Source organism: Amblyraja radiata, chromosome 27, assembly GCF_010909765.2.
Source record: "Amblyraja radiata isolate CabotCenter1 chromosome 27, sAmbRad1.1.pri, whole genome shotgun sequence".
Classification (NCBI taxonomy): Eukaryota; Metazoa; Chordata; class Chondrichthyes; order Rajiformes; family Rajidae; genus Amblyraja; species Amblyraja radiata.
In genome coordinates this window covers 7,710,776-7,723,008 of record NC_045982.1, presented here as the reverse complement: position 1 = coordinate 7,723,008, position 12,233 = coordinate 7,710,776, and positions in this window count along the sequence as shown.

Here is a 12,233-nt window from a genome sequence, read left to right as displayed (position 1 = left end):
CACAAACACATGTAACTCAAACCAACAATAAATGGATCGAGTGGCAAAGGATGCTAATATTTCTGGTCACGTGCAAAAATGGGCTAAGCTTTATTTAACCTAACCTAGCACACTGTAAGAAATCAACTGGACTTTTAGATTAAATTTCAATTTAAAACTGATGAGGAGAATGCAGGTGAGCTATTATTAGTGACACAATCAGAAGTGACTGCTTTATCCCAAGGAACAGGATAGAGTAATCAGTTAAATGGTCAGCTCGACATAGATTACAAGACCTACACCAAACCCAAACCAATTAGGAGCAGACGAGGGCATTCGATCCAATTTGTGATCCCAGCTACAAAGACAGATGTGTACAGCAATTCGTTCTTCCCCCGCACAATTAAAGCATGGAATAATCTCCACCCAACTATAGTTACCCAACCAGATGCAACTAAATTTAAAGTAGCTCTTTCTTCCCAATAACCCTTTCTGGCTTAAGCCCTCCCTTCACCACCTCCAGTTTAAATTCCATTTGGAATATTTTGGAGGACCAAGAAACCAAGAACCAAGAAGAAGTCCGCTCAATAACACCTGACGGAATTTTGCCCTCTGATTCCTTCACTGAATCTCTACTCCTCTGGCTGTCGTTGAGATTTGCAAGTCCGCGCGTATATAACGGCCATGGTTCCTCCAAGTCTGGACTTTTACTCACAGTCTTGAAGTATTAACATCAGAATCGTCTCCAGAAGGAAACCCATTAATTGAGCTTTCAAAGAGTTGATCAACCCAGAATAGTTCCTGTCAAAAACGTCCTTTGTTTGACAAAGATCAAAATAGATGACATTTCCCCGAGGACACTGGAGCAGTTCACTGAAACAACAGTACATGGACTACATGATTCAGCATTTAAATGATATGATCCAAGTGAAGAATGCATTGTCACTGTTGTGAAGCATGATGAAGATGGAGTGTTCTGGGCCGACTTTGCAACCTGAAAAAGAACTGATTGATCACCGGCATGCGTAGGTACAAAAGATAGACACAAAATGCTGGAGTAACTCAACGGGTCAGGCAGCATCTCTGGAGAAAAGGAATAGGTGACGTTTCGTGTCGAGCTTCTTCAGACTGAGTCAGGGGAGAGAGGGAAACGAGAGATACGGAAATGGTACAGATGAATGAAAGGTATGCAAAAGGACAAATCAAGGCCACCAACGATGATCAGGGAAAGGTGGAGCCCACAATGGTCCATTGTTGGCTGTGGCGAAGGTGATAACGAATGATACAAGCGGTGAAACTCAGCAGGAAGTCTGAAGAAGGGTCCCGACACGAGACATCACCTACCCATGTTCTCCAGAGATATAGCCTGACCTACTGAGTTACTCCCAACACTTCCAAGTGATTTCTGGGGTGACTTGAGTTCAAAATCAACAGTCGTTAAATACCATGCATGTGAATATGCTTATAGGTAAAGGCCACAACTGGGTTTTGTACGATGCTTGCAAATGCAATAAACTTGACCAGTTTAGCCAACTCAGGAGATTTGGGGAAAATGATGGAACTGTTGCATCAGAGCGAGGACATGCTTGGTACAAATATGTTCAGTAAACGCCAGCCCAGGCAATGATTGAGTGTTGGCCTTCTCTTGCAGTTTCAATTTTGCCAAATAAGGTCATACGTAACGGGAGCAGAATTAGGCTATTCGGCCCATCAAGTCTCCTCTGCCATTCAACCATGGCTGATCTATCTCTCCCTCCTACCCCCCCCCCTTCTCATAACCCCTGACGCCTGTACCAATCAAGAGTCCATCCATCTCTGCCTTAAAAATATCCATTGACTTGGCCTCCACAGCCTTCTGTGGCACAGATTTCTACAGATTCACCACCCTCTGACGCAAGAAATTTCTCCTCATCTCCTTCCTAAAGGACGTCCTTTAAATCTGAGGCTATGGCCTCTGGTCCTAGACTCTCCCACTAGTGGAAACATCCTCTCCACATCAACTCTATCCAGGCCTTTCACTATTTGGTAAGTTGCAATGAGGTCTCCCCTCATCCTTCCAATATATCAGCAATTCCTCCCTCTGCCCTCTCCTTGCCCCCACCCTGACAACTTTCTCCTGTCTCTTTCCCCACCCCACGCCCAGCACAGTTGCCTATCAGAAGGCTACCCCTTGTGAGCTCCATGAAAACTGCTGGCAAGGGTGAGTGATGTTTTTCCCAAGAGAGCTCTTGAGAAAACCTTGAATAAGTGAAGGTTTGTGCATGGGTGTGAAATGGGCCAAGAAATACAAAAATGTAGACACAAAATGCTGGAGCAACTCAGCGGGACAGGCGGCATCTCTGGAGAGAAGGAATGGGTGACGTTTCGGGTCGAGACCCTTCTTCATTCAAAAATGTGTTTGATGTATCTAACTGCAAAGAGTGTGTACAAACTCCAGTATCAGAGAGAGAGAGAGAGGGAGAGGTGAGACTTGCTGGTATAAAGACTGAAGAAAAATATTGCATTTTGTTATGCATTGCAATGTAATTCACTATTTATTAAAAATTAATAACATACCTGCTTTGATGTATTATTTGCTAGTTTTCTATTTTTACGTTTTAATTCCGTCCTGTTTATCCCACATTTCCTTTACTCTACCTCTGCCATCTATGCCTTTACCAAAAGCTTAAAGGGCCTGTCCCACGTGGTGATTTTTTTCAGCGACTGCCGGCGTCATTGACTGACGTATCAGCGTCACGGAAATATTTAGACAAAATATATTCAGTCTGAAGAAGGGCTTCGGCCCGAAACGTCACCTATTTCCTTCACTCCATAGATGCTGCTGCACCCGCTGAGTTTCTCCAGCATTTTTGTGTACCTTCTCCTAATATATCAGTTTAGTTTAAAGTGCAGAAACAGGACCTTCAGCCCAGCAAGTCCACGTCGACCAGTGATCCCTGCACGTTACCACTATCCTATCCACACCAAGGGCAATTTACAATCTTTACCAATGCCAGTTAACATAGAAACCCGTATGTCTTTGGGGTGTGGGAGGAAACCAGAGCACTTGGGGAAAACCCACATGGTCACAGTCGTGTGACTCAGAATTCAATTCTGTTTGAGTATCAGCGAAGGCATTTCAATAAATTCCACATTAAACACATGCATTTGCCACTGAGAGGAGAGATACGAGGATCCAACACCATCAAATCTGGCTACCGTGATATGCAAAATGATTCAACTGAAATTCTTGAATGATACTTATCACTGGTGATATTTGCTGTTTCTTATTATATTGCAACAATATACTCAAATATCTCTCAGGTTGTTAGTGTTGGATGCACCAATGTCACGGTTTGGCACTCTTAAGCATTTCCAAGACTCTGTCTGAAGAGGGATCTCGACACGAAACGTCACCTATTCCTTTTCTCCAAAGATGCTGTCTGACCTGCTGAGTTACTCCAGCTTTTTGTGTCTATCCTCTGATTGATGGCTTGACTCTGTGCTGTGGGCCTGCCCCTGTTATAAAACAGAATTGGCATCCAACCTCTTCAATATCATAGCTCTGAAGGTGTTCATCTAAGACTGTCTCCCACAGGGCATAGGCAATCACTATCAGCTTGACACCAACATCTTTCAATGCCTCTTCCACTTCTGCCCTGAGTAACATAACATCAGTAATCGTACACCATGGAGTCATAGAGTGATACAGTGTGGAAACAGGCCCTTCGGCTCAACTTGCCTGCACCGGCCAACATGTTCCAGCTACACTAGTCCCACCTGCCTGTGCTTGGTCCATATCCCTCAAAACCTGTCCTATCCATGTACCTGTCTAACTGTTTCTTAAACGTTGGGATAGTCCCAGCCTCAATTGTCTCCTCTGGCAGCTTGTTCCATACACCCACCACCCTTTGCGTGAAAAAGTTACCCCCTCAGATTCCTATTAAATCTTTTCCCCTTCACCTTGAACCTATGTCCTCTGGTCCTCGATTCCCCTACTCTGGGCAAGAAATTCTATGCATCTAAACGTGTGCTGACAGTGGAGAGGGGACACACAAACAGCCCTGACCTTCTGCTCCGAAGCTTGCAAATGCTGAGGGGTAACCTGTAATATCAGCAAAACAAATGTTCTCTGCTTAACTGACCTTGGTCAATCATTAAAGAGGTTTAACATTGAGGAATTCTGAATGGAGAATATTCTGCTTACCTTGGCTGTCCTCTCGCCCGGAGATTATAAATTCTTAAGGTGTAGGGGCAGATTTAGGCCATTCGGCCCATCAAGTTACTTTGCCACTTCAATCATGGCTGATCTATCTCTCCCTCCTAACCCCATTCTCCTGCCATCTACCTATAACTCCTGATACCCGTACTAATCAAGAATCTATCTATTTCTGCCGTAAAAATATCGATTGATTTGGCCTCCACAGCCTTCTGTGGCAATGAATTCCACCGATTCACCATCCTCTGATGAAATAAATTCCTCCTCATCTCCTTCCAAAAGGAAATCCTTTAATTCTTAGGCTATGACCTCTGGTCCTAGACTCTCCCACTAGTGGAAACATCCTCTTCTCATCTATCCGGGCCTTTCACGGAGGGCAAGTAAAATGTCAGAATTCAGCAAATGTCTTGTCAAGTATTTAATAACCGGACGTTGCAACTGCAAAAAGGCAGCCAGCATCACCAGAGACCCACACCACCCTGGCCACACACTCATTTCATTCCTGCCATTGGGAAGAAGATATCGGAGCCTGAAAACTGTAACATCCAGCTTCAGGAACAGCCCTCCCTACAGCTCTCGGGCTATTAAACACCATAACCTCCAAATAAGCTCTGAACTACATAGACTTGTGGGGGTGGTGGATGTGGTGGGGGTGGTGGATGGGGGGGGGGGGGGGGGTCATTGGTTTTATCTTTTTGCACTATGATTGTTAGTTTTATGTGTGATATATATGTGTGTATATATACATACCAAACCTTTTTTGTTTATTATATTGTTTACAGTACCGCATTATAGTACAGAGTACTCTACATATTCTTTTGTGCTGCTGCAAGTAAGAATTTCATAGTTCTGTTTGGGACATATGACAATAAAACACTCTTGACTATTAAGATTAGCTCATAAAGGTACCATGGGCAGCCTGGCTGAGTGGGACTGAAGGCCCTGCTTCTGTGCTTCATAGCCCAATAACTTTATTACACTGTATCAGAGACTTTTAGTTTACTAGGTGATAAAGTGCCACGTAAAAGGCTGGTACTCAAGATAAGAGCTCTCAGGATTTGTCAACGTGGATTAAAGGTTGTAATCCAAATGGTCCGGAGCGAGAATCCATAAAACTAATGGGAGCCCCCCCTAAATAAATTACCTCTTGCCTCTCAATTATTTACTATCTCTTGAATGACTTAAGGTCATAAGTGATAGGAGTAGAATTAGGCCATTCGGCCCCATCAAGTCTACTCCGCCATTCAATCACGGTGGAACTATCTCTCCCTCCAAACCCCATTCTCCTGCCTTCTCCCCATAACCTCGGACACCAGTCCTAATCAAGAATCTATCCATCTTTGCCTGAAAAATATCCACTGACTTGACCCCCACAGCCTTCTGTGGCAAAGAATTCCACAGATTCTCCACCCCCTGACTAATGACATTTCTTTTCATCTCCTTCCTAAAAGAACGTCCTTTAATTCTGAGGCTTTCCTTGGCTCATCCTCCTATCTGATCTACAAGTAGATCCAGTTGTAAACTTAGATATCCTTGCTCACTTCTAATTTCGTCTCCAAATTTACCAACAAAGTCAACACATTGTCATCAAAATCACTGGTGTAGTAGATATCAAGCAACAGTGGACACGGCAATGGCCCCATGAGCTTCCAATCAGAGAAGCAATCCTCCACAACTACCCATTTGAATCAGTCCTCCAATTGTGAAGTTAATTGTGAATCCATTTTTGATTTGATATGATCTAATCTTGCAGGCTAACCTATCACTTGGAGGAAGAGGGAGAATGCCAAGTTGCTGATGACAACAATAAAGAGGAGGACAGGCTGCGATGAGGAGATTTACACACTCTTAACTGGATATTGGTTGTTTGAATGGATGAAAACTTGTCAAACTAAATTCAATGTAGGAAAGGGTGAGGTCATACAATTCAAGCTACACAAGGAGATATTGGAACATCTATGGGACTATGACAGTCTACAATGGAAAGGTCCCAGTGTGTCGGAAGGAACCGCAGATGCTGGTTTAAACCGAAGATAGACACACAATGCTGGAGTAACTCAGCGGGACAGGCAGGATCTCTGGAGAGAAGGAATGGGTGACGTTTCGGTGATGCAGCAGTAGAGTTGCTGCCTTACCGTGCCAGAGGCCCGGGTTTATTCCTGATTGCAGGTGCAGTTTGTACATTCTCCCCGTGAACCGCGTGGGTTTTCTCCGGGTGCTCCGGTTTCTTCCCACAATCCAAAGACGTGCACGTTTGTGGGCAAATTGGCTTGGTAAAATTTATAAATTGTCGCTAGTGTGTGTGTAGGATGATGTTAGTGTGCGGGGATCGAAGGGTCTGTTTCCACGCTGTATGTCTAAACTACAAACTAAATTTGCACTGCCCACCGTCATTCTCAGCTATGTGAAAAGGCTGAAGAAGCAGAACTGAAGGAATGGCTCTACTGGGAGCTGACATAGATGTGATGTTCCGAGAAGCTCCCCTCTGCTGCCTACCAGTTCTATGACCTTATAGTTCACCATCTGTGCCTCCAGCCCATAATCACACCATGAAAGTTGGCTGTAAAATCAAACTTAAAATGCTGGGATAATGACAGCATCTTACAATTTTTTATAGCATCTCGAACATAACAAAATGTCCCAAGGCACTGCATGGGAGTATCATTAAATATATAGTTGAAACTGCAATAACAAGTTGTCGCAACTGCAAATGAAGTTTGTAGACTGGAAATGTACGGACCTTGCTGTAAGGCTACGAATATTGAATGATTTCGTGAATGTGCTAGCGTTATGTAACTTATGGATTTATCATTTGAATCTCTGGGTGGCACGGTGGCGCAGCAGTAGAGTTGCTGCCTTACAGCGCCAGACATCCGTGTGCGATCCTGACCACGGGTGCTGTCTGAACGGAGTTTGTCCGTTCTCCCCGGGACCTGCTTCCGTTTTTCTCCGTGATCTCCGGTTTCCTCCCACACTCCAAGGACGTACAGGTTTGTAGGCTAATCGGCTTTGGAAAATTGGTAAATTGACCCTAGTGTGTGTAGGATAGTGTTAGTGTGCGGTGATCGGTGCACACTCGGTGGGCCGAAGGGCCTTTTTCCGTGCTGTATTTCTAACCTAAACTAAGCTAATCTCTGAAGGTGGTGGAGTCTGGGAAGAATTCACAGCTGCTGCAAGCAGCTCGGGCTGAATGGACGATACTGTCAACACTAGATTAGGCTGTTCATGTTGCTTATTTAGTTTGATCTCATTGGAACGTTGAGCACAACAGAACCGACTTGTTTCTTCAATCACAAGTACCGTTTCCTCTGGAACTTCAGAGGCTGAGGGGAGACCTGATAAAAGTGGATATACTGTAGGTATGAGAGGCTTAGATGGGATTAATCTACATTAATTATTTATATGAAGGGATTTGCAGATGTCACAAAGCTGGGCGGCAGTGTGAACAGTGAGGAGGATGCTACGAGGATGCAGGGCGACTTGGACAGGTTGGGTGAGTGGGCAGATGCATGGCAGATGCAGTTTAATGTGGATAAATGTGAGGTTATCCACTTCGGTGGCAAAAACAGGAAGGCTGATTATTATCTGAATGGCGTCAAGTTGGGAAAAGGGGAAGTACAACGAGACCTGGGGGTCTTTGTACATCAGTCTATGAAAGTAAGCATGCAGGTACAGCAGGCAGTGAAGAAAGCGAATGGCATGTTGGCCTTTATAACAAGCGGAATCTAATATAGGAGCAAAGAGGTCATTCTGCAGTTGTACAGAGCCCTAGTGAGACCACACTTGGAGTATTGTGTGCAGTTTTGGTCACCTAATTTGAGGAAGGACATTCTTGCTATTGAGGGAGTGCAGCGTAGGTTTACAAGGTTAATTCCCGGGACGGCGGGACTGTCATATGCTGAGAGAATGGAGCAGCTGGGCTTGTACACTCTGGAGTTTAGAAGGATGAGAGGGCATCTCATTGAAACATATAAGATTGTTAAGGGCTTGGACATGCTAGAGGCAGGAAACATGTTCCCGATGTTGGGGGAGCCCAGAACCAGGGGCCACAGTTTAAGAATAAGGAGTAAGCCATTTAGAACGGAGACGAGGAAACATTTTTTCTCACAGAGAGTGGTGAGTCTGGAATTCTCTGCCTCAGAAGGCGGTGGAGGTAGGTTCTCTGGATGCTTTCAAGAGAGAGCTAGATAGGGCTCTTAAAAATAACGGAGCCAGGGGATATGGGGAGAAGGCAGGAATGGGGTACTGATTGTGGATGATCAGCCATGATCACATTGAATGGCGGTGCTGGCTCGAAGGGTCGAATGGCCTACTCCTGCACCTATTGTCTATTGTCTATTGAGGGAGTGCAGCGTAGGTTTACAAAGTTAATTCCTGGGATAGCGGGTCTGTCATATGTTGATAGAATGGAGCGGCTGGGCTTGTATACTTTGGAATTTAAATGAGAGGGGATCTTATTGAAACATATAAGATTATTAAGGGTTTGGACAGTAGACACAGGAAACATGTTCCCGATGTTGGGGGAGTCCAGAACCAGGGGCCACTGTTTAAGAATAAGCGGTAAGCCATTTAGAACAGAGATGAGGAAATACTTTTTCACACAGAGGGTTGTGAATCTGTGGAATTCTCTACCTCGGAAGGCAGTGGAGGCCAACTCTCTGTATGCTTTCAAGAGAGAGTTGGATAGACCTCTTAAAGATAGCGGAGTCAGGGGATATGGGGAAAAAGCAGTAACGGGGTACTGAGTGTGGATGATCAGCCATGATCACAGTGAATGGCGGTGCTGGCTCGAAGGGCCGAATAGCCTACTCCTGCACCCATTGTCTATTGCATATTGATAGAAGGTCAGAGTCTCTTTTCCCAGGGTGGAAATGTCCAAGGCAAGAGGGCGTAGCTTTAAGGTGAAAGGGGCAAAGTCTGAAGGAAATGTGGGAGGGGGAGAACATTGTTTACACAGAGTTGCAGGGTCCTCGAACACGTTGCCACGGGGAGGTGGTGGAGGCATTTGAGATGCTTTTAGATAGGCACCTGGATATGCAGGGAATGGAAGGATATGGATCACATGTTAGATGAGGAGATTAACTTAACTTGATGTTGTGGGAAAAAGGGTGCATATTCCTGTGCTGCATATAAAAAATAACAATTCTCTTTGATATCTTAAGTATCCTTTATCCCTTTACCATGAGGCCCACTCTGTAATTCTTGTTAAAGCATTTAAGGTTTTGGATCTATTTATGCTTAAAAATATATATTATTAGTTAAAAAATAAAAATCTAAAATGCTTTAAAACAATTTCAACAGGTAAATTCTAATGAATGAAGATGAATCATAATCATACTTTATTAGCCAAGTATGTTTTGCAACATACGAGGAATTTGATTTACCAATAAAAAGCACCAAGACACACAAAATACATTTTAACATAAACATCCACCACAGCGACTCCTCCACATTCCTCACGGTGATAGAAGGCGATAAAACGTTCAATCTCTTCCCTTCTTTGTTCTCGGGGGCCTCGAGCCTTCCGTTGACGGGACGATCTTGACTCTCGTAGCCGGCGCCGATTGGGCCCTCGCGTCAGGGCGATCAAGCTCCTGCATCTGGGGGGGGGGGGGAGGGGGGGGGGAATCTCAGCTCCCCCGCACCGGGCGATCGACCCTGGGTCGGGGCTGGTCGAACCTTCTGTGTCGTTTGGAGACAAACGTCGGTGTCTACCCGAGACGGCGCGCTCCTCGATGGTGAAAAACGCATGCCGCGGTTGGAGCGTCGATCCCAGGCAAGGGATCGGCTCCGATGGTAAGTCCACGTCCCCGCGGTGGGGCTCAAAGTCAGTCCCGAGCAAGGCCTCCAGCTCCACGATGTTAGGCCGCAGAGCGACCGGAGTTACGACCCAGAAAACAATCGCATCTCCGGCAAGGTAAGAGATTGAAAAAAAAATTTCCCCGACTACCCCCACCCCCCCCCCCTCCCCCCCCGCTCACCCCCCATATAAAACAAACCAGAGAACATTAACACAAACTTTTAAAACGCACTCAAAATAACAAAAAAAGATGAAAAGACAGACTGTTGCCGAGGCTGCCTTCGCAGATGGCGCCACCCGGTGGATATGGCATAAAATTATGGCATAGATTTTCCAGATCAATTCCCATTGTAAATGCTGGGAATTGCAGCAAGTTTGCACAGATCAGTAATTCTACAACCCGGCACGGTGGCGCAGTGGTAGAGTTGCTGCCTCACAGCACCAGATATGCGGTTTCGATCCTGACTAAGGGTGTTGTCTGTACGGAGTTTCTACGTTCTCCCCGTGACCTGTGCTGGTTTACCCCAGGAGCTCCGGTTTCCTCCCACGCTCCAAAGACGTACAGGTTTGTAGGTTAATTTGCTTCTATATCATTGTAAATTGTCCCTAGTGTGTGTAGGATAGTGTTAGTTTGCGAGGGTCACTGGTTGGCGCAGACTCAGTGGGCCGTAAACAACTGAAGAAGGAATTCAACGTCAGGAAGAGTTCAGGTTAGAAGCAAACAGCTGACGGTAACTTTCAGACTTGCAGAGTTACATGGGTAGCTTCTGTTGTTTCCCCACATGATCTGAGCTCTTATTTTTTATATTCACTTTTTTCCCAGTTTCAGCTGTTGCCAAGATTCACTTATCAGTCATTAAGGGGCTGTCCCACTTGGACGAACTAATCCACGAGTTTAGAAGACCCTAGACCAGTTGAAAAAAATGTCAAGGTCGTGTTGACTCGCCGAAGTAAAAGACCTCCTACAACCTATCACATTGAATGGCGGTGCTGGCTCGAAGGGCTGAATGGCCTACTCCTGCACCTATTGTCTATTGACCTCCTACGACTATGTCTACGACCTCCTACGACCCCCTCGACCTCAGTCTTCTACACCTAAGACCAACTACGACTAGCTACGAGTGAAAATGATCACATGATAAAATTAAAACATGTTTGCATTTTTTTTCTCGGGCCAGTTAGCAACCTACGACTACCTACGACCACCATCTACTATGACCTACATACGACCTACCTACGAGTAAAATATCAATTTTTCCTATGCCGACCTTTTTTTAAAACTTGTGGACATTTTTTATCAGGCTGGAAAAAACGCCGCGACCTACTTGAGACCACTCACGAGCACGAGGAAGGGTTACGAAGACCTCCTACGACCTCGTGGCGACCATGCTGCGAGTATGAATCAAAGGCAAACTCGGCAGAGGTCGCCAATCAGGTCGTGAAAGTGGGACAGGGGCTTTAGTTGAGTTTAGTTTGTTGTCACGTGTACCGTACAGGTACAGTGAAAAGCGTTCCAGCCAGCGGAAAGTCTACATGATTACAATCGAGCCGTTCGTAGTGTACAGATACAGGATAGAAGGAATAATAATAATGGATGGGATTTATATAGCGCCTTTCTAATACTCAAGGCGCTTTACATCGCATTATTCATTCACTCCTCAGTCACACTCGGTGGTGGTAAGCTACTTCTGTAGCCACAGCTGCCCTGGGGCAGACTGACGGAAGCGTGGCTGCCAATCTGCGCCTACGGCCCCTCCGACCACCACCAATCACTCACACACATTCACACACAGGCAAAGGTGGGTGAAGTGTCTCGCCCAAGGACACAACGACAGTATGCACTCCAAGCGGGATTCGAACCGGCTACCTTCCGGTTGCCAGCCGAACACTTAGCCCATTGTGCCACCTGTCGCTTATAGTGAAGACTGCAACGACCAGGTTCAGGAATAGCTACTTCCCCACAGCCATCAGGCTATTAAACCTGGCTCGGACAAAACTTTGAACATTAATAGCCCATTATCTGTTATTTGCACTTTATCAGTTTATTTATTAATGTGTGTATATATTTATATAATGGTATATGGACACACTGATCTGTTCTGTAGTCATGCCTATGTTCTGTTTTGCTGAAGCAAAGCAAGAATTTCATTGTCCTATCAGGGACACATGACAATAAACTCTCTTAAATCTTGAATCTTGTGTAAAGTCCAGTTAAAGAGCCTAAGGACCTCCAATGAGGTAAATGGTAGCTCAGGA